This window comes from Paroedura picta, chromosome 2 (assembly GCF_049243985.1).
Source record: "Paroedura picta isolate Pp20150507F chromosome 2, Ppicta_v3.0, whole genome shotgun sequence".
Taxonomy (NCBI): Eukaryota; Metazoa; Chordata; class Lepidosauria; order Squamata; family Gekkonidae; genus Paroedura; species Paroedura picta.
In genome coordinates this window covers 90,683,560-90,706,284 of record NC_135370.1, presented here as the reverse complement: position 1 = coordinate 90,706,284, position 22,725 = coordinate 90,683,560, and the positions used below count along the sequence as shown (strand labels likewise).

General features: G+C 42.5%; 1 protein-coding gene across 12 annotated transcripts in view; it reads right to left on the bottom strand.

Annotated features, from left to right (window-relative positions):
• Nucleotides 1-22,725, bottom strand: part of PTPN5 (protein tyrosine phosphatase non-receptor type 5) — a 161,436-nt gene that overhangs the window by 96,532 nt on the left and 42,179 nt on the right. For 3 of the 12 annotated variants that reach the window (XM_077321566.1, XM_077321565.1, XM_077321568.1), the window contains exon 1: nt 8,033-8,204. The exons of 2 other annotated variants lie outside the window; for them this stretch is intronic. The gene's annotated coding sequence lies outside the window, so the exon portion shown is untranslated. Of the gene's footprint in view, nt 1-7,497; nt 7,853-7,952; nt 8,205-8,364; nt 8,386-22,725 lie in introns of those variants that run through there. 7 more of the 12 variants (XM_077321556.1, XM_077321562.1, XM_077321555.1 and 4 more) reach the window with 5 other exon arrangements.

The following is a 22,725-nucleotide window of genomic DNA, read 5'->3' as shown; positions in this document are numbered from 1 at the left end:
AAGGCAGCTTCAATTGCTCATCACCCACATTCTCAGAGGCAATGAAAAGCCCTCTACATTTTTTCTGAGATTGTGTTGAAATTGAGCAAAGAAGTTCACCCCCCCACCAAACGGGCAATCTTACATTGCAAGAAATGACTGTCTAGGAATAGGCTCCACGGAGGAGGACTGCTTCTACAATGGGCAGAGCATAGCACAAATGGAGGCAAAGCTCCAGACCTAAGAGGTAGGTTCAAACGATTCATCACTTTTATGGGAAGATGGTTTTGACTGACATCTTTGGGCAAAAAACACTGGCACACTTACAACTACTTGTCCAAATCAGGAGCAAAATTATCTTCAAGTAAAGAATAATTGTTCTCCCCAACCCATTAATATACATCAATTGCTAACAAATGTGTTTGAGTGGCTAAGCAAGCAAAAACCTAAGGACTGCACATATGGTACTCTGCTACCACACATCAGCAATCAAATCTTCTTTACAGCAGAGAGAAAGAGGCTATCTTAATTCACTCCTTAGACAAAGACCCCTCTGGCTGCAAGCTATGACACATTGACCTAGTTTCATGCTAGTTAAGATCAAATATCATGAACAGTTTTAAGATCTAGGAGTAACATTACAACTGGATATTGTAACTGTAGTTAGGTAACTGCTGTAAAATACTATGGATTTGGCTTCTATTAACTGTGCTAACAGCATGCATACATATTCTCCAGAGTTCAGAACTGCCAGTGTGCAAACAGCAGCTGTTTAAATCAATGAATCAAGATCTGGTATTGCCTGGGATTCCCCTTGTGCGTGTTTTTTTAAAAGACTATTCATGCTTGTGCTCTGTTAGCATGTCTGTGGAGGTTACAAGAAGTCAACAGGCACTGAGAATAATTTTGTGGTACTGTATAAAAGACTTTGCTATGATTCAGAATCCAGACTCTAACCTGACTCTGATTTACTACAGGTTTACAATGTGGTTATCAGTATCACCTGAATTCTCCATTCTTCCCTTCCTCACGCTCATACTCCAATACCTGAAGCACATATTGGCTGCCCTCATGTTATAGTTTGCCATATTGTGACAGTTCCATAATCTCTGTCTTTTACACAAAAGTAAAAGGGAAAGGAAACACCTTAATATGACAAACAAATTGGAAACTGACAACCTGTGGATTGCAGCTACATGGTATCCTGGAACTGTACCCCATTACTTTCATATCTGGGAAATACTCATAAAGTACTGCACGTAAAACTGTTTCTTGTTACCTGGTTGTAAAGCAAAGACAGCCTTGACACCAGCCCCTTGAAATACATACTAATTTTTTTCTACATGGTGTCTTGCTTATATTATATTATAGGCTTTTTCTTACATAGTTACCAATGGAAAAATGTTTGGACATCTGCTTCACTATTTCAGTTTTACCGTGTTGAAATGTTAATCCCCAAATCCCAAGATTTGCATGTGGTTTGGACCTAGCATTTTCAGTTACCTATTCTAGTCACAGAGGGTATTGAGGGACACAGAGAGTAAAGATACAATCCCCTCAGATTGGCAATTATGGAAGGGGAACAAGTTTTTGGCATCTCATCTGAATCATTCATGTGCCGTTGGACCACCAAATAATGGGCATTCATTTCCCTTGTGCTCTTGCAGACTGAAAGCTGTCTGAAAGTCTTGCAGACTGAAACCATGAGCCATAAATCTTTTGATCACTGTCAGATGTGAAACCTAGATTTTTGTCACCTGCCCTGCTTGGCCCTAAGGTGTCTTCAAGCCCTATAAAGTTTTCTTTACCCTTTATGCATACCTCATATTCCTCTCTTTGTAGCAGTTATCAGTCCCTTTTCTTGGACACCTGGGCAGAGTCTGCACTTACTTCCTTTATTCCACTGTCAATCCTGTTGAATTCAGATCGCTTTGAACTCGGGTCTTCCTCTCCCCCCTCCTCCCCATTAAAACAGGAAAGTCTTTTGCACGTGGTTAGGGAGGCTCAGAAGGTGGGGGGAGCCTCTTTCTTTTCTTGAAGGGGGGGGGGAGAGGACCCAGGCAGGGAGCCTCTTTCTTTTCTTGGAGGGGAGGGGGAGAGGATTGAAAAAGGCAGAGGAGGGAGGAAAAATCCAGGACCGACAGAAGTTGAGAGAAGTTAGGGGCTTCTCCTTTAAGGCAAGTGTGTCACATGACCAGGTGTAGCCTATCAGATGTTCTCTACCATGGAGCTTTCTTTATTCAGGATAAACAGCAGTCTCAGATATCGCACAATAAAGGTAGGGTCACTCCGGATCAATCCTTCTTGCTGCAGAAGGAAAATTTAAATCGGCCAAAATCCAAACTGAAATCGAATTCTGGGTAGAGGGCAGGGACTGAATCGATCTGGGGTTGGAATAAAAGCTCCGTGCAGTTTACACCCTCGACTACTAGCTCAGGCTACAAGGTTGAGGCTGTAATACCACCAAGACCTCATAACCATCTTCTTTCTTGTAACAGCTCTTATGCTTCTTTCACCTGATTGGTCTTTCATAGTACAGCCTCTTATTGTTATTACTTTTGTACAACACCCTACAACACTTGAGGCAGCTTAAAATATAATATATATCATTAAAAACATGAAGTATATGTAGAGCTAGTATCTTTAAACAGCCCGTGGCGCCACGGGCGCCATGGACTAAATAATTCGTTAAGCCCCCTAGAGGTGGGCTTTGTCCGTGATGAGGAAGGGTCCGGGTTGGACCCTTCCTCACGACAGACAATCGGAGGGACCAATCGGCAGGCGCAAAGCGCCTGCCGATTGGTCCCTCTGATTCCCAGCCTGAGCAACTGCGAGCCGCGCACAGCGCGGCTCGCAGTTGCTCCCGGACTGACGTGGTGAGAGGCGCAAAGCGCCTCTCGCAGCGTCAGACCGCCGCCCGAGGGAACCCCCAGCAGTCGCGCGAAGCGCGGCTGCTGGGGGTTCCCTCCCTGCTGGACTCCCCTTTCAAAACCCCTTTCAAAACCCCTTCTCCCCTTTCAAAACCCCTTTTTATAAAGGGGCTTTGAAACTAGTAAAACTATAATTCACTCAGTTCACTGTATCAAACAGCCTACTAAACCATATCAGAGAGTCAAAGTCACTCCACAAGGGGCTTCCTAAAAAAAAAAAAAAAACCTTTTCTAATCACTGAGAAGAAACTTGCTTAGCGAGCTTCTTTAGGGAGGGAGTTCCACAATACAGGTGCCACCATGGAAAAGACTTGCCTTCATTTGCTGCTCTTTAAGAGCAAAAGCCTATAAACCAACAAATCACTGAAGAAAAAAAAGCAGTACGATCTGAGAAATGTTTTAGAGACAGTATGTTCAGTACAACATAATTCTTAAAACAGATGAGTATCTTCATTGTTACAATAAAATCAGAGTCCAGTAGCACCTTTAAGACCAACAAAGATTTATTCAGGGCGTGAGCTTTTGAGTGAAAGCACTCTTCCTCAGTCTAAGAACTCCTTACATGACCATGGGAATATATAGCAAAAATGAATTCTGTTACATTAGTAAACTCCAAATCTCATCCCCTGAATAAATCTTCGTTGGTCTTAAAGGTGCTACTGGACTTTGATTTTATTGTGCTACTTCAGACCAACACGGCTACTTATCAGAATCTTTATTGTTACAGTAGTACAAATACCAATCACAAACATGAATACAAAGAAAGATGGCATTACCTACAGCAGGCTTTCTCAACTAGGGTTTTATGAAACCTTGGGTATTCCGGATGGCCCTGGAAGGGCTTCCCAAATGGTTGCAAGTTAATCATTTTTAAATATATTTTCTAAATTTGTTTAGCACTTTATTTATTTATTTGTTTGTTTGTTTGTTGTATTTATATATTGCCCTCCCTTGCAGCTCTGGTGATATGACTATATAATAGTCATGTTGACCTGCCCCCTCTCCCAGAATGGCCAATGATGGGCCCGAAAGGAGGTAAAAAGAAGAGGGATCCCGGGTAGGCATGTACACAGCTATGCTTTTGCACGAATATGGTTTCTCTAAACTTCTGGGGTTTCTCGCAGCCTGAAGAAGGTTTCAGGGGTTTCTCAGTGGTAAAAAAGTTAAGAAAGTCTGACATACAGGGAAACTAGAGATCTCACATAGTTCTCCTTCTGTGATTTTTCTGTTCCTTTCCAGTAACCAAGAATGAAGAAATGCAGCTCAGTAGTAGGACACATCTTTGTACATGTACAATTGTAGGCTGTATCCTGGGCATCTCCAGATAAAATATTTCAGGTAGCAAGATTAGGGAAAAGGTCCGTGCTTGACCCTCTGTGGTCAGTTATTGCCAGTCAACGTAGACTCTACTGGGCTAGGGCTAAGCAGAACAATGATTTCACTTGGTGCAGTATATAGCAGATTTAGATGTCCAAACAGCCTACTTGTGGTTCTCACCCCTCACCAGACTGTAGCCTACACCTAATACTGCTAAATGAGGTGGCTGGATGGAGTCACTGAAGCAGTCGGTGTGAACTTAAATGGACTCCGGGGAATGGTAGAGAACAGGAAGGCCTGGAGGATCATTGTCCATGGGGTCACGATGGGTCGGACATAACTTTGCAACTAACAACAACAACAACAACAACAATACTGCTAAGCCACATTTTTTCCACCACCTCTAGAAGAGGCCACCTTACCATGGAAACTTCCTTCACCACGTTATAGTGGTCCATGTTAGGCTGAGGCAGATGTATCACCATAGCAAAGATTATTTATGTAAGAGGATATCTGTAACATTCGGCAACTAACTTGTGATAAGGAATACAGCCCATGAGTGACCCTACATTACCCTTAGCATTTACATTTTTAAAAAATCTGCCAGTTCAAGTATAGATTCTTTTCTATTTGAAATGTTCAGTATATGACGCTGTATACATAAATTAGCTCATGCCATTAAAGTAGAAAATACACTTCTGTTTAAATTGGATTTTAAACAAATGGCCTAATTTTAGTCTGTCACAAGAACATATGTGATTGCTATACAAAATAAAAAAACTACCAGACTTTTCTGCTTCATCAAGTACTATGTCCAGATTGCAGCTCCTATTGCTAAACCATAATGGATGAGGCTTAAGTATGTTAATGATGGGAAACAATTCCACATTTATTTTTAATATCAGTAATCAAGAATAACTTGGTAAAAAAAAAAAAAGAGCAGACACCCTTCTCTTCCTTCTCCCTCTCTGAAATGAATATCTCAGGATGCAGGGATACACAAAAGTATATCAGACAGGGAGGTAATTAATACACAACAGACTGCCCAAAGAGTAGCTAGATCTGGGAAACCAGGCAATAGGAAATAGTTTCCCTGCAACCAGTTTTAGATGGGTCATGCTCCAAGACATAATCCATCAACACAGAGGGCAACATTCACTTGAATGGGACCGAATACAGATTTAACAGCTTTAAGCATACAATTAAGTAGACATGTTGCCCAAGAATGGTAAACTCAATGCCTCACTAAGGTCCCGGATTCAAATTTGCTGTCATATGTGAATTCTATCCTGCGTCAACAGGAAACATTTTAGACCTACACCTAATACTGTAGACTCATCTTTCATAACAATTCTAGTTACTGTATTGGGTAATACAGTGGAAGGGAACAACACACCTTCCGTGAATATAATGTTATTTAGCCTCACCCTTTTGAGATATGCTGTTCTAAACTCCAATCTATTTTATACTGCAATGAGAAAATGATCTTTTCTGCTCATATTTAATAGCAAAGTGCGATTCTGTGGAGTTACAGCATGCATCCCGCTCTCACAGAGATCAGAAGAAGAAAAGCTGGTTTTTTAATACCCCAATTTCTACTACCTAAAGGATTCCCAAAGTAGCTTGCAAACACTTCTTAGAGCTCTTCCTTTCCTCACAACAGACACACAGGGAGGGAGGTGGGCTGGAGAGAGCTCTAATAGAACTGCTGTGTGAGAACAGCTCTAAGAGAACTGTAACTAGCCCAAGATCACCTAGACTGCTGCATGTGGAGGAGTGGGGAGAACCAAGTTCTCTAGAGCAGAGTCCACCATTCTTTAACTGCTATACCACACTGGTTCTGAAATCAGGCCCTGGCATTAAGCACACAGACCCCATTTCACACAGTAAAGTTTGATTTGAACAGCAAAAATCCCAAAGTGCAAAAAATCAAGTCAAACCAATGGCTGGAGACAATATCTAAACTTTGAACATAGACTTTCAATATTTAAACCTATGCCAAACAGTTCTTTGACTACAAGTCGTTGAACTTTACCTCAGAACATATTTTAATTTGTACAGGGGAGAAATAAAGTTATACTCATACTGTTTATACTTTGTGAGTGTCTGAGGAAGAGTGCTTGCACTCAAAAGCTCACACCTTGAATAAATCTATGTTGGTCTTAAAGGTGCTACTGGACTCTGATTTTTTTAGGAGTGTCCAGTCATTCTGTTTTTCTGGGAAGAAGCTGTTCTATCAATTTTCTATTAAAATATTCATTGTTTTTTAAGGATTCTTGCAATTTTTTTAACTGTCTGCCCATCTCTAGAAGATGAAATTATGGTCAACGGAAATGGACCCTTTGTGTCCTTACTGCATCTAATCTAAAAGACTCATATTACAACAGTGGAAAGATAAAAGCCCACCACCAGCAGATCAAGTGATTGAGGACCTTAGAACACAAACAGCATTTGAATGCATGGCATATAGATGGCAATTAGTCCCTACTTCACTAAAACAATTCTAATACATCCAATTATATGAGACCCAGGTTTGATTCCCCACTCCTCCATGTGAAGCCTGCTGGGTGACCTTGGGCCACCCATAGTCTCCCCTGCCAGTTCTCCCAGCCTCACCTACCTCACAGGTTGAGAGGAAGGGTGGGAAATTATAAGGTGCTTTGAGGCTCCCTCAGGTAGTAAGGAGGGGTACAAAAACCAATTCTTCTTATGCTGCCAGAAAAAGCCAATAAATTTTCCTAAGACAGTCTTGTGACCAAAGAAAGCTTACATTCAAGCGAAGAACCAGGTATATGGCTCTACACAGACACAGGTATTGTGGTTGACTGGTTGATTTAGAACAAGTTTTCCTTTGCACCAAGGGCTGGTGCCTCCAGCCACTTCCAGACAACTCAGATTTTTCAGAGATCAAGGGTGCAACACCCATAAGCAGCAGGGCCGCAGACAAGGGTGTTCTCAGCAGTGCTATCTAGTCTAGCTGGTGATGGGGTACCATGGCGACTTTTGATTGTTTTATCATCAGCACAGATTTAGTCAGGCAATGTTATTCTGGGAGATCACTGCCAAAAAAAAAAAAAAAGGTTGTCACGCTATTCGACTGCAATCAGAAAGCAATCAGGTTAGCAACCCAATGGAGTGATTTATAACACACTCACACAGATAAACCTGATCACGCTTTGGCTATTTCCTTCCCAGGCGTCTCTGCCTCCATTGCCCAGCGAATCTGCGCCCGGGCTTTCAAACACATTTCATTAGGAAGGAGAAAAATTACCCGGGCAGCGTTTCCTCCTCCATCAAAAGCACGTCGACTGTGTCCGGAAGAACTGTACGATAGACTCCGCTAGGTGTCTGCGCTAACGGGGAGGTGAACCGCCGGGGAGGGGGGGATGCAAAAACTGACCACTTGGGGAATCGTTCGGGGCTCTCTTCTATGCATTCGAAATGTGCACACGTCGCACGACAAAATCTGAACCGGACTCGCGCATGCCTGCCAACATCAGCCGCACCAGATCCACCCGCGTTGATATTCTCCGGGCCGAGGACGGCGCTTTCGCTCCCGCTGGCCAAGCTCAAGTCATCCCCGCCGCCCCCAGCCCAGCTCGCCCTCCCTCGGGCGGCTGTTTATGGGAAGCCACCGCAGAGGAAAGACGCTGAGCGGTTGCACACGCCGGCGACCCGGCCGCAAAGCATCCCGTGCCCCAAGCAGCTGCAGGAGTGTGGGCTCACCTGGGTCCCGCGAGCCGCGCGAGCCTGGCCCCAGGGGCTTCCTGCCCACCTCTGAGGCCAGCTGCCCGCCGCGCCCCTACCTGCTCAATCCCGCCGTGCTGCTACTACGGAACGAAGGAGCCAGAGGCGAGGGGGCGGCCCTCAGGGGGCGGAAGAGACCACCGCCAGTAGAGCGCCAGCCAAGGCGGCAGAGGCTGGAAGGAGGTGTGCGCGCTCTTCTTACCCACTGCAAAGCCCCCCCCCCAACTCCGTGGTGCAAAGCTTCACAGCCCCCAAACGCTGCAGAACTCCGCCCCGCGGCACATTGCGAAGCCCACCCCCACCCGCGGTGTTGTACGGCGCCGAGCGGGAATCAACGCAAATGCCATTCCCCTTTCTGTCGGAAGAAGCTTTCTGGAAACGCTGCCGGCACCTTTGAGAGCGCCCAGCGGCGCGAGCAGCCGCACCATGCAGAGCTCCAAACCGAGCTCACTTGGCAGGAAGGGCGCGCGCACACAAACAGTTGGAGTTAGCCCTAGTTGTGCAGCGGTAAGCCAGAAGGGACTCTGCACATAGTGCACATACAGAGTGCAGACTCGACCTGTGGCCCTGAAGAACTGTCTAGAACTGAGCTCCTCCTTCTCAAGGATACCAACAGCCTCCTGTTCCATTCTGCGAAGCTTTCTGGACACTCTGCAGAACTCCCATTCACTGAAAAGCTGTATTTGCCCCTCCACAAGCTATATATCTCATACATTCATGCCTAAAACCTACTGGTGTGAAGATACTATGCCATCTCTACAGGATCTCTCCAGCCTTGAGATAAATTCCCCTGCCTATTGAGACTCAGTCTCTCCCACACCAACACAATTCTAACCCCTCAGCTAACCCCAAGGCACAGATGAATTTTTGAATCATGGAGTAAGCAACCATAGCGGATGTCAAAAGGCAAATTCTATTCAGGGCCCCCCTCCCCCCTCTCTCACACACACACATATTTTATATTGCTTGTGCTGATGCTTTTGTTGCAGATGAAAAGATGTTTCTGTGTGTGGGGGGGGAGGTCATTTTAAGTGGGGAAAGTCCCATTCTCCCTGTTTGTGAAGATGCCCCTGGGAAGAACTGCATGGTTGGCTGGCGGCAGCAGTAACAACAGCTGCCCACATCTCCCATTAAAACTGTTCTCCCCCATATCTCTGTCTCTTTTCAGCTCAGTGGGTTGATTGACAGAAAGCCTTTCAAGGCCGCCCACGCACACGCGCACACTTACACACAGACATCTTTCTCTAAAAGAGCCAGAGGAATGATAAAGGGGAGGGGGGACATGAATGAAATATTCAGGCTGCAGAAATGCCCAGAAACAAGAAGAAGCCAGAGAGCTTGCGGTGGGGGTGGGGGTGGGAGATGCCAGCTTTCCAGGGAACAACAGTATCTAGAGTCCTCAAAAACAGTATATTTTGCATGTGTGTGCATCATGTAGAGAGGTATATGTATACACAAACACAAATTCCCACAGCAAAGATCAGGTGCCAACGGGGGAATTGTGGCTGCTATATAGAAAATGCTTGATGACTCTGCCCATGATGTTCTCCAGGCGGCCAGTGCTCAGCATTCAGCTTTTGGCATGCTGCCTCAAGACAAATTTTCAGTGGCATGTCTAAAGCTGATCTTCTGTAGGGAAGAGTATTAACACAAATGGCAAGTCATGGGATTGGGGGTTCTTGAGGGAGCCATCCTGCACAGGAGAACTTGTAGCCCGCTTCCCTGAAGAATCAGGGAGCCTACCATGTGACCCACAGGCCCTGCTGGGGGGGGGCTTACCATTCAGCAGATGTGGACAGTGAAGGGAAGAATCCAAACTTTATGGCAGCAGTGCCAGTTCTGTGGAATGGTTCACCTGCGGTACCATCACTGATGAATGTTGGTTATCTAGAACATGGACGACTAGATACTGCACCATTATGTTTGCTTGGATTCTGACTATATTGTATTGTTATTGTATATCAGCTTGAACATTAATAAAGCATTTTATAATATACATTGTGAAATTAAAGTTGCTCTGTATTAAAATAAATTAATGTGGATAAGCAAGCACACATCCTTTCATGTACTCACATTCAAATCAAAATATTTTATTATCCTGTATTTTATTACTTTTTGCTACTTCCCACATTGGTTCCGGAACAGTACAAAATGGATTCATGAGAAATGACCCAGTTTCTTTTACTGCAGTCATTCAGAAGAAGTTATTTCTGGGAATAGGACTGGGTTAAATTTTTTCCAGACATACAGGCTAAACCCACAGTCCTTTCCTTGGGGGGGGGGAATCCCCATTTTCAGTGCAACCTTAAGCAGAGTTAAACCTTTCTGAACTCATTGAAATCAATAGGTGTCTAGAAGGATTTAAAGAACTGTACTGTACCACTTCTCTACCTTCAACCACTTTTTGCCAACCACTTAGAAAACAAAGACAGATTTTTAAAAATTAGCCATAATAGTAGAGAAAACAATTTCATTTTAAAATGTTGGTTGTGATGTGTTATCATGAATGAAAGTGTACACAGAAAGCTGAAGTAAGGCATTTCTTACTTATAGTTTTTGTATTAATCTGCAACCCCTAGAACAGGGGTAGTCCAACTGCGGTCCTCCAGATGTCCATGGACTACAATTCGCATGAGCCCCTACCAGCAAATGCTGGCAGGGGCTCATGGGAATTGTAGTCCATGGACATCTGGAGGGCCACAGTTGGATTACCTCTGCCCTAGAATCTCCCGCTATAGCCCTTGCTGGTTTCTTCAGTAGTAGTGGGCTGGAAATAGAAGTAAACAATAGTAAATTAATCTAACATGAATTTAACTTTAATGTTACTGGGGAGAAAGTTCTGAGGGTGGAGAATCAGAAAATAAATTTCAAATGATGTATTTTATGCTACTTGCTTTGCATATCTCAGTGACTGACATAGTTATATGATCAACAGTTAAAAACTCAAGCAGGGATGGTGTGGTGTTGCTATAACCTGTAAGTCTTCAAATATTAGAGGTAACTTATACAACTTGGAAAGCAGAAATGTGTTTTTTTTGTGGGGGGGGGGAATGAGGCTTGCTTTGGGCTTCAGCTTTAGTTGCCATAGATACCCATATAGCAAAAAAAGACAATCATGGAGGGTTTCAGATATTTAGAGGATAAGCATAGAATTGACTTTCAGAGCTTGCCAGACTGGCAATTTCCAATTGGAAGAAAAAGAACATTCAGTCTAACTCAGTTCAGGTTGTGCCTTTCTTGTTATAGTACTTCTGGATTGTACAAAGAATCAGCCTGACATAACCTGGAGATTTTTTTTAAAGAACAACCTTTTAAAGCAGTTCCAAAAACCATGTCTGCATTCTTATCATAGAAGGAAAATATTGTCATGTCCACAAATGTCAAGCCAAAATTTCATAGTTCTGATCAGTCTCTGTAGAGCTAGTTTCATCTTTTCACTGGCACTGCTTTGAACACTTGCAGAAATCTGTAAAACCAGTTCACCTATAGTGGGGTTCAGGTTAGAAAAAGTAAATGTATGGGAAATGTCAACTCTAGAAAAACCTCCACATTTCTGTATAGCTGTTGCCTGTACACAGTTCAAGGTTGCTGAAACCAGAGCACTTAGTTTGACAAATGTATTGACAAAAAAAAAGCATTTACCAAAACCCCTTATTTTTTCAAACATTGAAAATTGCAGGTGCTTAGTTCCATACGGAGTCTGGCAATCCTGGAAGACATCAGTAATTCTCTGATATGCAGTCTCTTGCTAAGCAAGAACCACAGCCAGGTTTCTATAACTGTATAGTATGCTTCTTTGATTGTTCAAAACTGTGGGAGGCATATATGACCATTGTTCCACTAATACATCAAAGGTACAGTATAAATTTAAGCTGGTGTAGCCATACCTCTTTAAATTAGCAGCTAACTATGAAATGTTGCACTAAAATCTCGTATTTAAATATTTTTGAATAGTAGTAATATTTTAACCTAAATTGTCATTATTTTTTACTCCTTAGTACTTCTGTAGGAGAGTATAATTTGCATCCTAGAGGGTTTAATGAATGTTTAACAGAAGAAAATGGCAAAATTCTAATTGATTTTAATTAGGGTTGTGAACATTTGTGTGATTGATCAAACAAACCTTTAGTCACAGATTAAAATTTAGTGCTAGTTAATCAGCTGAGGTGGCTATAAAGACGAGTCTTAAGCCATTTTGCTACATATGCTGCTACTTCCTCTCTGTTCTGTATGAGACCTAACTGAAAACATTTAGTATGGAACTACATACATTACACCATAGGATATCTACTTCAAACAGCAATTCCATGTTGAGCCCTTGACATCCTAGCACAGCTTTTCTCAGCTTGTTTTCCATTGAGAATCCCTGAAACATTCTTCAGGCTTTGAGAAACCCCAGAAGTGCAGCAACTGTGCAGAATATGTTTGGGAAGTATCACTGTGTACACACCCACCAGGGGCCCCTCCCTTCCCCATCCCCTCCAGGCCCATCACTGGCCATTTGGGCGGAGTGTCGACAGGATGTTTTTAAATTTTAAAAATATATTATAATTAACTCCCACCCCTTCATGAAACCCTTCCAGGGCTATCAAGAAACCCCAGGTTAATCTGCCTTAAGTGAGTTTTGACTAGCAAAAGCTTAGAATATTTTGTTGGTCTTAAAAGTGCTACTGGACTTGAATCTTGTTCTGATAGTCTCTTTGCAATTGTTCAAAAATTATTTATTTGTATTTATTTATTTCGAATTTAATTTCTATCCTGCCTCTCCTGACAAAGTCAGCTTGAGACAGTTTACAGCAAGATAAAACAGAATAAAATATAACAATCCACTCCAATAAAATCACTTTCAAATTAAAAACATCAGTAATCACAAGTTAACAATCCCACCAATGGTGGATAAAACATCTTTCCTCATCCCAGTCAAACATTTCACATTTCCAGCTACATCCACCCACCAATGTCACTCCAGCCATGATCTGCCTCACCAGCAATACTGCTTAGCAATAGGCGGGACCTATTGTAAACAGGCAGGACCTATTATAAAGGTAACCTTATACTGCTACATTTAGGCAGGCACAGGGAATTTTAGCTTCCCCCCCTCATTCTAATCACTCTCTGTATAAAGTAATATTTCCTTTTGTACTGTCCATCAGTTCTATTGGATGTCCTTGAATTCTAGTATTTTGGGAGAAGGAAAAAAATATCTTTATCAGTTCTCTCTACCTTATTCATAATTTATAAACCTCTATCAGATCCCCCTTAGTTGTTCCTTTTCCAAACTGAAAAGTCCCAACCCCCTAATAACCTTTTATCTAGCTCTGCACTTTTTTAGATACAGTGATCAGAAATGTATTACTATATTCCAAATGAGGCCACACCATAGATCCATACAGGGGTGTTACAATATTCTCAGTCCCTTTCCTAATAATCTCTACCACAGAAGAAGAAGAAGAAGAAGAAGAAGAAGAAGAAGAAGAAGAAGAAGAAGAAGAAGAAGAAGAAGAAGAAGAAGAAGAGTTGGTTCTTTATTGCCGCTTTTCTCTACCCACAGGTTTACAGTCGCCTTCCCTTTTCTCTCCCCACAACAGACACCCTGTGAGGTGGGTGAGGCTGAGAGAACCTTGATAACACTGCTCGATATCAAGTGCTGTGGCAAGCCAAAGGTCACCCAGCTGGCTGCATGTGGGGGAGTGCAAAATTGAACCTCGCCAGATTAGAATCATAGAATCATAGAATCATAGAGTTGGAAGGGGCCATACAGGCCATCTAGTCCAACCCACTGCTCAACGCAGGATCAGCCCTAAGCATCCTAAAGCTTTCAAGAAAAGTGTGTATCCAACCTTTGCTTGAAGACTGCCAGTGAGGAGGAGCTCACCACCTCCTTAGGCAGCCTATTCCACTGCTGAACTACTCTGACTGTGAAATTTTTTCCCTGATATCTAGCCTATATCATTGTACTTGTAGTTTAAACCCATTACTGCGTGTCCTTTCCTCTGCAGCCAATAGGAACAGCATCCTGCCCTCCTCCAAATGACAACCTTTCAAATACTTAAAGAGGGCTATCATGTCCCCTCTCAACCTCCTTTTCTCCAGGCTGAACATTCCCAAGTCCCTCAACCTATCTTCATAGGGCTTGGCCCCTTGGCCCCAGATCATCTTCGTCGCTCTCCTCTGTACCCTTTCAATTTTATCTACGTCCTTCTTGAAGTGAGGCCTCCAGAACTGCACACAGTACTCCAGGTGTGGAGTCCACAACTCCTAACCACTACACCAAATTGGCTCTCTAGCGTTTGTCTTTTTCATTATTGCAGAACACTGTCATTGAGCTATTTTTTTTTGTCTCAGTGCGTATCACCTTAAATTTATCAACACTAAAATTCATTTGCCACATTATCACCTACTCATCCAGTTTGAAGAATTCTTGGGGTTCTTCATAGTCATGCTTTGTTTTTTAACATCCTGAGTAATTTTGTGGCCTCTGAAAACTTGGCCAATACACTACTCACTCCTAGTTCGAAATCATTCATGATAAATACTTATTTACTTGTGGGTCCCCGCTGCTTATTTACCTCCATTGCAACAATTGCCTATTTATGTCTATTTTTTCTTCATGTCATTTAAACACTTTTGAATCCTTAAGAGAACCTGTCCTCTTATCCCATGACTTCATGTTTAGTCAGGAGTCTTTGTTGAGAAGTACCTTGCCAAAAACCCATTGAAAGTCCAGGTATATAAGGTCTACTGGATCACCACTGTCTACATGTTTGTTCACTTTCTGAAAGAACTCCAAACAGTTGGTGAGAAAGAATTTTCTTTTGCAGAAGCCATGCTAAATTTTCTCTCAGCAGGCTTTGCCCGTCTATGTGATTAAAACTTCTATCTTTGATTACAGTTTCTAATAATTTGCCCAGGACAGATGTTAGGTAGACTGGACTGTAATTTCCTGGATCCTCTCTGGACCCCTTTTTAAAAATTGATGTTAATTTGCTACTCTTCAGTGGCTGAATTTAATGATAGGTTACATACATGGGCTAATAGATCAACTATCTCACAGATTTTTAAGAACTCTCGGTGTATGCCATCAGGACATGGTGACTTTGCATTGACCTGAATGCCTAATAGCATTGTGGTCACTGTTCCCAATTGATGTAACAACCTCTACATCACTCACCAGATATTGTGACCCACTCAGAACCAAATCCAAGCTCACTACCCCTCTGGTTGGCTCTGTAACCAGTTGTTCCAGTACATAGTCATTTATGATGGAATTTCATTTCTACAGCATAAGTTGAGCACATGTTTATCCAAACAATTTGAGGATAGTTGAAGTCTCCCAGTATAATATTTGATTTACTTACTTCCCTTATTTCCATCTCAAAATCAGCCTCAAGGATGAACCCAAAATTTCCATTCACATTGCTCCTGTTGGAGAGTTCATTCCCCTAATGTTTTCTAACTTATCTGATTCTATGCCCTCTATTCACACCAACAACAACAACTCATCCCTCCCTGTCCCGCCTATACCCAGGAGTAGCTATATCTCATTATTCAGAGAGCCAGTTTGGTGTAGTGGTTAGGAGTGCAGACTTCTAATCTGGCATGCCTGGTTCGATTCTGCACTCCCCCACATGCAACCAGCTGGGTGACCTTGGGCTCACCACCTCTCTGATAAAGCTGTTCTGACTGAGTAGTAATATCAGGGCTCTCTCAGCCTCACCCACCTCACAGGGTGTGTGTTGTGGGGAAAGGAAGGGGCAGGTGAGACTCCTTCGTGTAGAGACTCCGTTGAGTCTCTATTTTGAGACTCCTTTGGGTAGAGAAAAAGCAGCATATATGAACCAACTCTTCTATTCCTATTGCACTATGTTTCTGAGACACCTACTATATCTAAATTGTCACTGAACACCAAGCACTCCAACTCTTGGCTCAGAGACTAATTGCATTAGCATATAGAAATCTATAATTTTTCTCTCTCATCAACTAAACTCCCTCAGCCCCTTAGTCATCACCCATGGCTCTCAGTTTCTTTTGTACTATTACTCCCAGATTCTATTATACTCTATCTATACCACTCTATCTATATCACTGAGGCAAAGCACCCCTGATTCATCCCAAGGGTCAATGTGAATAGTAATGGGCTCATTCCACCTAGCAAATATTGCTAATTGGGCCTCTCTGCCCATATTTATTTTATTTTATAAATTAGTTAACCATTACTCTCGGGCCAGCTGGCTTACAGTAGTTTACAACAAGTTATTGATAAAATATAATAAAATGATAAAATAACCCCCTCTAATCTCAGACTAATCCCCTATAAAATCTCTCCTGGCTCCACAGACCCCCATTCCAATCCCCAGTCTCAGGGTAGGCGTTTGGATAGTTAGATTAATGGATGGCTAGAGGAGTAACCCCCATATATCTTCCCTATTCTGGCCTCAACCAAACACCATGTGGAACAGCTCCATCTTGCAGGCCCTGCAGAACTGTGTTAGCTCTGTCAGGGCTCTTAGCTCTTCTGGGAGTTCACTCCACCAGGTAGGGGCCAGGACCAAAAAGGCCCCAGCCCTGGTCAAGACTAGGGTTGTATGCAGCGGCGTCTGAATCGGCCGTTCCAGGCCGACGTGAAGCTCCATGCCTGCGTACGTGCACTGAGTTACGCACCAGTGTCCATGCCTCCCCTCCCCCCATGGCATGGTGCTGGCTGCGTCGGTCCGGAACAGCCAATTTGGATGCCGCCATGCACAACCCTAGTCGAGATCAGATGTATATCACATGGGTCAAGGATCACCAACCTATTCAGACTCACAGAGCAAAGAGCCCTGTGAAGGGCATAGAGAGTTAGACTATCCCTCAAGTACACTAGACCCAGATCATGGATAGCCTTGAAGGTCAAAACCAGAACCTTGAATTTGATCTGGAATACAAACAGCAATACGGCCCTAATTATCGTCAAGACCAGAATTAGAAATGTGATAATCAGCTTTTCAAGAAAACCTGTGGCCAGAAGATGGGAAGGGGGAATCAGGAATGATGAGGTCATGTCTTAGAGGGTTCCAGTAAGAATGTGTCCTGATTGGATTGTCATGATCATCTGATGCCGACTTTGCTGGGTGCACCCGGATTGGCCCATGTGGGCGGATGCGCAGGCCGGACTCCAGACATGTTCACGGGCAACGCTCTACCTACAGGGGCTTTTCACAAATTTTAATTGGAAAAATTGTAAGGATAATCCAACATGATTGGTTGATATGTTCTCGGTAACAATCATTAATTGGGGATATTTACCTTAGTGTAAAGAAAAAAAGTGGTTAGCATTTTGGGACAGAGAGGGATCCAATACAAATGAGCTTATCATGCGACAGGATTTTCTATCATGTGACAGCTTTGTTTCATTGTCTGTTTCACTGAAAACATCATATTCCCTCCCTCCCTCTGCCCCATACCATACATGGTTTTGCATGATAAAGGTTGATCAAATGGATATTCTTCCATATATTTCCCATATTGTTTGATGGCTTCCTGTATATTATTAACATATGCTGATGACATTGATCATGGAAGATATTCCCTGAGCTGTAGAGCTTCATGGCTAGTGTTGATTGTGGGAGGAGGGAAACCCCACATTTTTTTTCCCTGCCTATACCTGATAGGGTGTATCTATGCATAAAGATAATTTCCAGCTATAAAGTGAATGCTTGGGGGAATTATGTCCATGCTTCAGACTTATTGTTGACAAGGCTCTATGAAGAAGCAGCAAAGAAACAAACAAATACATTTCAAAAAGTTCTTCACAGATGGCAGAGCACCCTAGCAGCGGTACCATTTAAAAAAAAAAAGCCAAATGCACTTAACTACAGCCCACATACATGGAATACAATGGGAACTTGTTTAACCTCATACTCATCAATCTACATCAGTTAAAAAGAGCCAGAAAATACTGCAGCAAAGCATGGAGGGATAGATAGAACTAACATCTTCACTCCATAGCAACAGAAGAAGTCAGTAACTAGGGCTGGAGCAACTGCAACTCAAAAAAATATTACAAAGCTAGCTGTAATGGCCTATAGTTTAGCATTTTACACATCTCCACTAGGTAAACTGAATACCTGTATTCACCAATAGAGACAGACAGAACTCAATTTTCAGTCGGAGTTGACTTACTCTGAATGAGTCTTGGCATGCTGTAGTTCTTTGGGCACCTGATGAAAGATCCATGGTTGTACAGTCTGTGGTAGGAATCTGTTTGCATCCACTGTGTTATGTGTTTAATATTTGTAAATAAACAAATGCGCATAAGTTTCCAGTGCTCTGTGATTCAGGAAACAAATAGTGTAATTCTTCTAAACCCACTGGCTTTGAGTGAGTTAACATGGCTTTTCCCAGAAATTTTCTTTGCCCAAAGCATAAGAAGAGTTCTGCTAGTTCACAGCAGTGGTCCATCCAGTTCAGCAACCTGTTTGTGAAACAGACCTAGAGTGTCAATAAGCTGGTCATAAAGACCGAGATTAGGGACGAACCAGCTCACAAATTAAAGCTCGTGATGAATTTTGACCAGTTCCTGGTTCACAAACTGAAGTTCATGACAGGTCAACCAGAAAAATGAACTTTCAAGCAGTTCATGGTGTTTTGTGAATGGATACCTTTCCAGACAGTCCAATCTCTGCTCAATCAATGTTTACCAAACTTCAAAGCAATGGGGGGGGGGGGTTCTCCAGTGTGTACATTTGGTTGTGTAGCTTGCAGGGGATCCAAACTTTTTTGCATGTCTGAGTACTTTTTTGCATGGGATTTTCTCATAAGTGCTGGCCCCCATTCTGCTGTGGTTTATCACCTAATTTCCACACACAGACTTATGTCCTTAGTTTCACTTCTTTTTCTTCTCATTGTCCCATTCCTTTGAGACCAGTTTTACCCTAATGCTTTCCTGAAAGCTGATTTCAAGTCAGCTTTTCCTAGCGCACAATGTTTCTGTCTGTTATTTTTGGCCTGCCCACTCAGGAGACGACTGAGAGGGGATCTGATAACCATCTTCAAGTATTTAAAAGGGTGCCATATAGAGGATAGAGCAGAATTGTTCTCTTTTGCCCCAGAGGAACAGACCAGAACAAATGGGATGAAATCAATTCAACAGAAATTCCATCGAAACATCCAGAAGAAGTTCCTGACAGTTAGAGCGGTTTCTTAGTGGAACAGGCTTCCTCGGGAGGTGGTGGGTTCTCCATCTTTGGAAATTTTTAAACAGAGGCTAGATAGCCATCTGACAGAGAGGCTGATTCTGTGAAGGTTCAAAGGGGTGGCAGGTTACAGTAGATGAGCAATTGGGATGTGAGTGTCCTGCATAGTACAGGGGGTTGGACTAGATGACCCATGAGGTCCCTTCCAACTCTATTATTCTATGATTCTATGATTGAGAATGACTGCTCTAGTTGGTACCAGATGAGCTACTCTAAGTGGTGGGACAGCTAACAGGTGGCTAACAGGTGGCTACCTGAAGATCATAGTTGGCACACAGGAAAGATATGTGGGTCCCAAGTCATAAAGGGTACTCTAAAACACTATGATAACCCCTACCTGAGAAAACAAATGGAGGCTTTTAAAATAAATATTCTACTGGCTAGTATAGGTTTTACATTATGAATCAAATTGAGTCAAGACCCACTTTAAACCTTATTTATGAATATTTTAATACCCTTCTAGACATAAAAACATATTCATTTACAGATGAATCATTGTTGGACCAAATGCAGTCTGGGTGACATAGGAGAGTCCTTCAGATCTGCACAACACTTTATGTAACAGTGGAGATGGAGAAATGACTGTGTGACCAGAGTAGAAAGAACTGCCGGCATTTCCTCAGTAGTAAGTCCTGCCCTGCATCATACCTGCTTTCAAGATCTTCTTTCTCCACTTCCAGTTAGCACTAAAGCCACAAGCCATCCATTGGCCATGGTAGTTCTGTTTGTCTGCATTCTCTATGCATAGTTGTGAAGTCAGGATTTTTTTTTCTTATATGCAACAATGAGTCTTTTCAAGGCAGGATGCTGTTGTCATTAGTGGTGTCATTGGTCATGTACCAGCACCCCCCTTTAAAATAGTAACAAACTGACATATCACTGAAACATTGTAACAATCTGCTAAGGTCTCTGCATTCCTAGCTTGCTTTTTAAAAAGTAAGTCTGTATCTCCTTTCCTTGCAGACATTTGCCTTTTCCCTTTTATCTGTTAGAGCAGCGGTCCGCAACCTTTTGAAGGTTGAGGACCGCCTCCGGAGGTGAGGAAGAGCCGGCAGCCCGGGCGCCGCACATGCGCGATAGTGCCCCCCTGGTGGTGAAAACGTGCATGCGCGGAACTGCTGCGCATGCACGTTTTCACCACCAGGGGGCACTATCACGCATGCGCGGCCGCTCTGCACATGCGCGTTTGTGTCCGCCAGCATGCCGGTGGTCGCGCCTGCCTCTTACAGCAGCAAGAAGCTGGCCGGGCCACAAGCAAAGCTGATGCTTTGAGTCATGACAAAATCAATGGAATCATTCTCTTATCTCATTGGCTAGTATGTTAACATGACAACAACAAATTTCTTTAGGTTGATAAATATATCAGGTAGATCAGAGTAGAAATATAACAGACTATTTTCTTCATAAATGTCTCTGAGATGATTAATAGCTTGCAAATCCATATGTTCCATCTGGAAAAAGTTACTTGCATCTTCTGTGGCTACTTCAAATGGATTCTGAAACATACATATTTCCTTTCCATGCTTATGGCAATCAATGAATCTTTTCTAGAATTTCGCCTGCAATAGGTTCAGTGCCTTGATCTATATTTCAATACTGAGTTGTAAATTCCCATTCTTCTCAAATTTTAGTCCATTGCAGTATGAGAAATTTGAAAAGTCACCTTCACTACCTTTCTTCACCAAAGTTTTGCTTAGAAAACTTTCAATTTAGAATACATGTCACACACAAGCTCCCCTTTCCCCTGCAATCTATTCAAACAGGTGCTCTCTTTAATGAATCTAAATCAAAAAATCCATCTAGGGTCAGAAAGTGCCTCTTGACCTTTTCCTTTCTCCTTGAGAAAGACACCAACTTCATGATAAAGACTGGAAAAAAATGTTTGAGGGATTTGCCTCTGCTAAGCCACCTGATTTCTGCATGGTACAATACATCTATATTCTGCATCTATCGCTGAAAGAAAAATTTGAAATTGATAATGAGTAAGTCCATGATGCTTGATGTAATTAATGCTGGATACAACAGTATGCATCAAACTTTCCAACTGGAGGATCTTACTACACAAGGCTTGCTGATGGATGATGCAGTGAAATTGCATGGGAAGTGTACAGATTAATTTCAGTATCTTGTCATGGATTCTTTCAACTATACCAGTTTTACTTCCCACCATATTTCTTGCATCCATCAGTTGTGATGCTCTTCAATTTATCCCAACTCAGACCAGTATTTTCTACTCATTTACACCCTTCAAGAATACGTTTTCTGTTGTTGTAGTGCCTTTCAGACTCTGCAGTATACACAAATCTTCTGTTATTCTGAAACTGGACTCTATTTCCCCTGATAAAAATGAATAGTTGAGCAGTGTCTGTAATGTCATTGCTCTCATCTAATGCCAAAATAATTTTTTTAATTTGCTTTTATGATTTGATGGGGTGAGGGATGAGACAAGTCTCTTTAATTTTTTGCTTAGTAAGGAGAAACTTGGCTTCCAGAACTGTTTCCTTAATCAGAAGGCCCAGCTTATGGGGAAGTATGTACTTGGCTCTCTCTTGAAATATTGCCTATGTTGATATGTCAAACTGACCTATTCTCAAGGCCAGAAGAAGAAGCTGAAATTGTTTATGTAAACCATTGGAGGCTGGCAGGGAGGGGGGGAGGAACAGAAGTTGCCTTTTTGGGACCTTTGTGTGGAGCTGGCATGGTGACATCAGGGGTGGTCCTGTGGGATGCGCAAGAGGGTGGAGACCCCAGGTAATTGGTTTGACCTGAAAGGGCATCCATCACCTTTCTCACCTGCAATGGGAAGTTATATAATTTCATGTAACTGTATTGTTCTCTGCACAAGTAAATTTGGGACTATCCCACCTGTGTCATTTCTATTCTGCAGTAGAATAAAATCATAAAAGTGGTCTAGTGGTCATTCTATTTGGGCATTGCACACTAGGCAAACAATCCTAAAAGACCCAGAAAGGCCCTGGGCCATTATGATCACTGACATATGCAGCTCTTCTCCTAGTTGTTCAACATGTCTTGTGATTGTATATATAGATAAACTGACACAGCTAACACAAGATATCTTAAAATCAGAGTCCAGTAGGACCTTTAAGACCAACAAAAATTTATTCAAGGCGTGAGCTTTCGAGTGCAAGCACTCTTCGTCAGACTATGAACTGACTATCATAACAGTAGGAATATATAAGCAAAAGCTAATCTTGTTAGGGCACATTTCCTTCATTACTTTAACCATGCACTTTTTAACAAATTCACCCTCAGCCAATGATCTATCACACTCAGCAAAACATTTAGTGCCATGATGGCTGGCCCTCACAGTATACAAATTAACAGTATACAATTTTTTAACAAATTCACCCTCAGTGAATGATCTATCACACTCAGCAAAACATTTAGTGGCACTATAGCTGGCCCTCACAGTATACAAGTTCTCCTCAACGTGCTTTTCTAAAACTACTTTGCTGCAAAAAAACATTTATTTTAAGGAGACACTGAGTGTGCGGTTT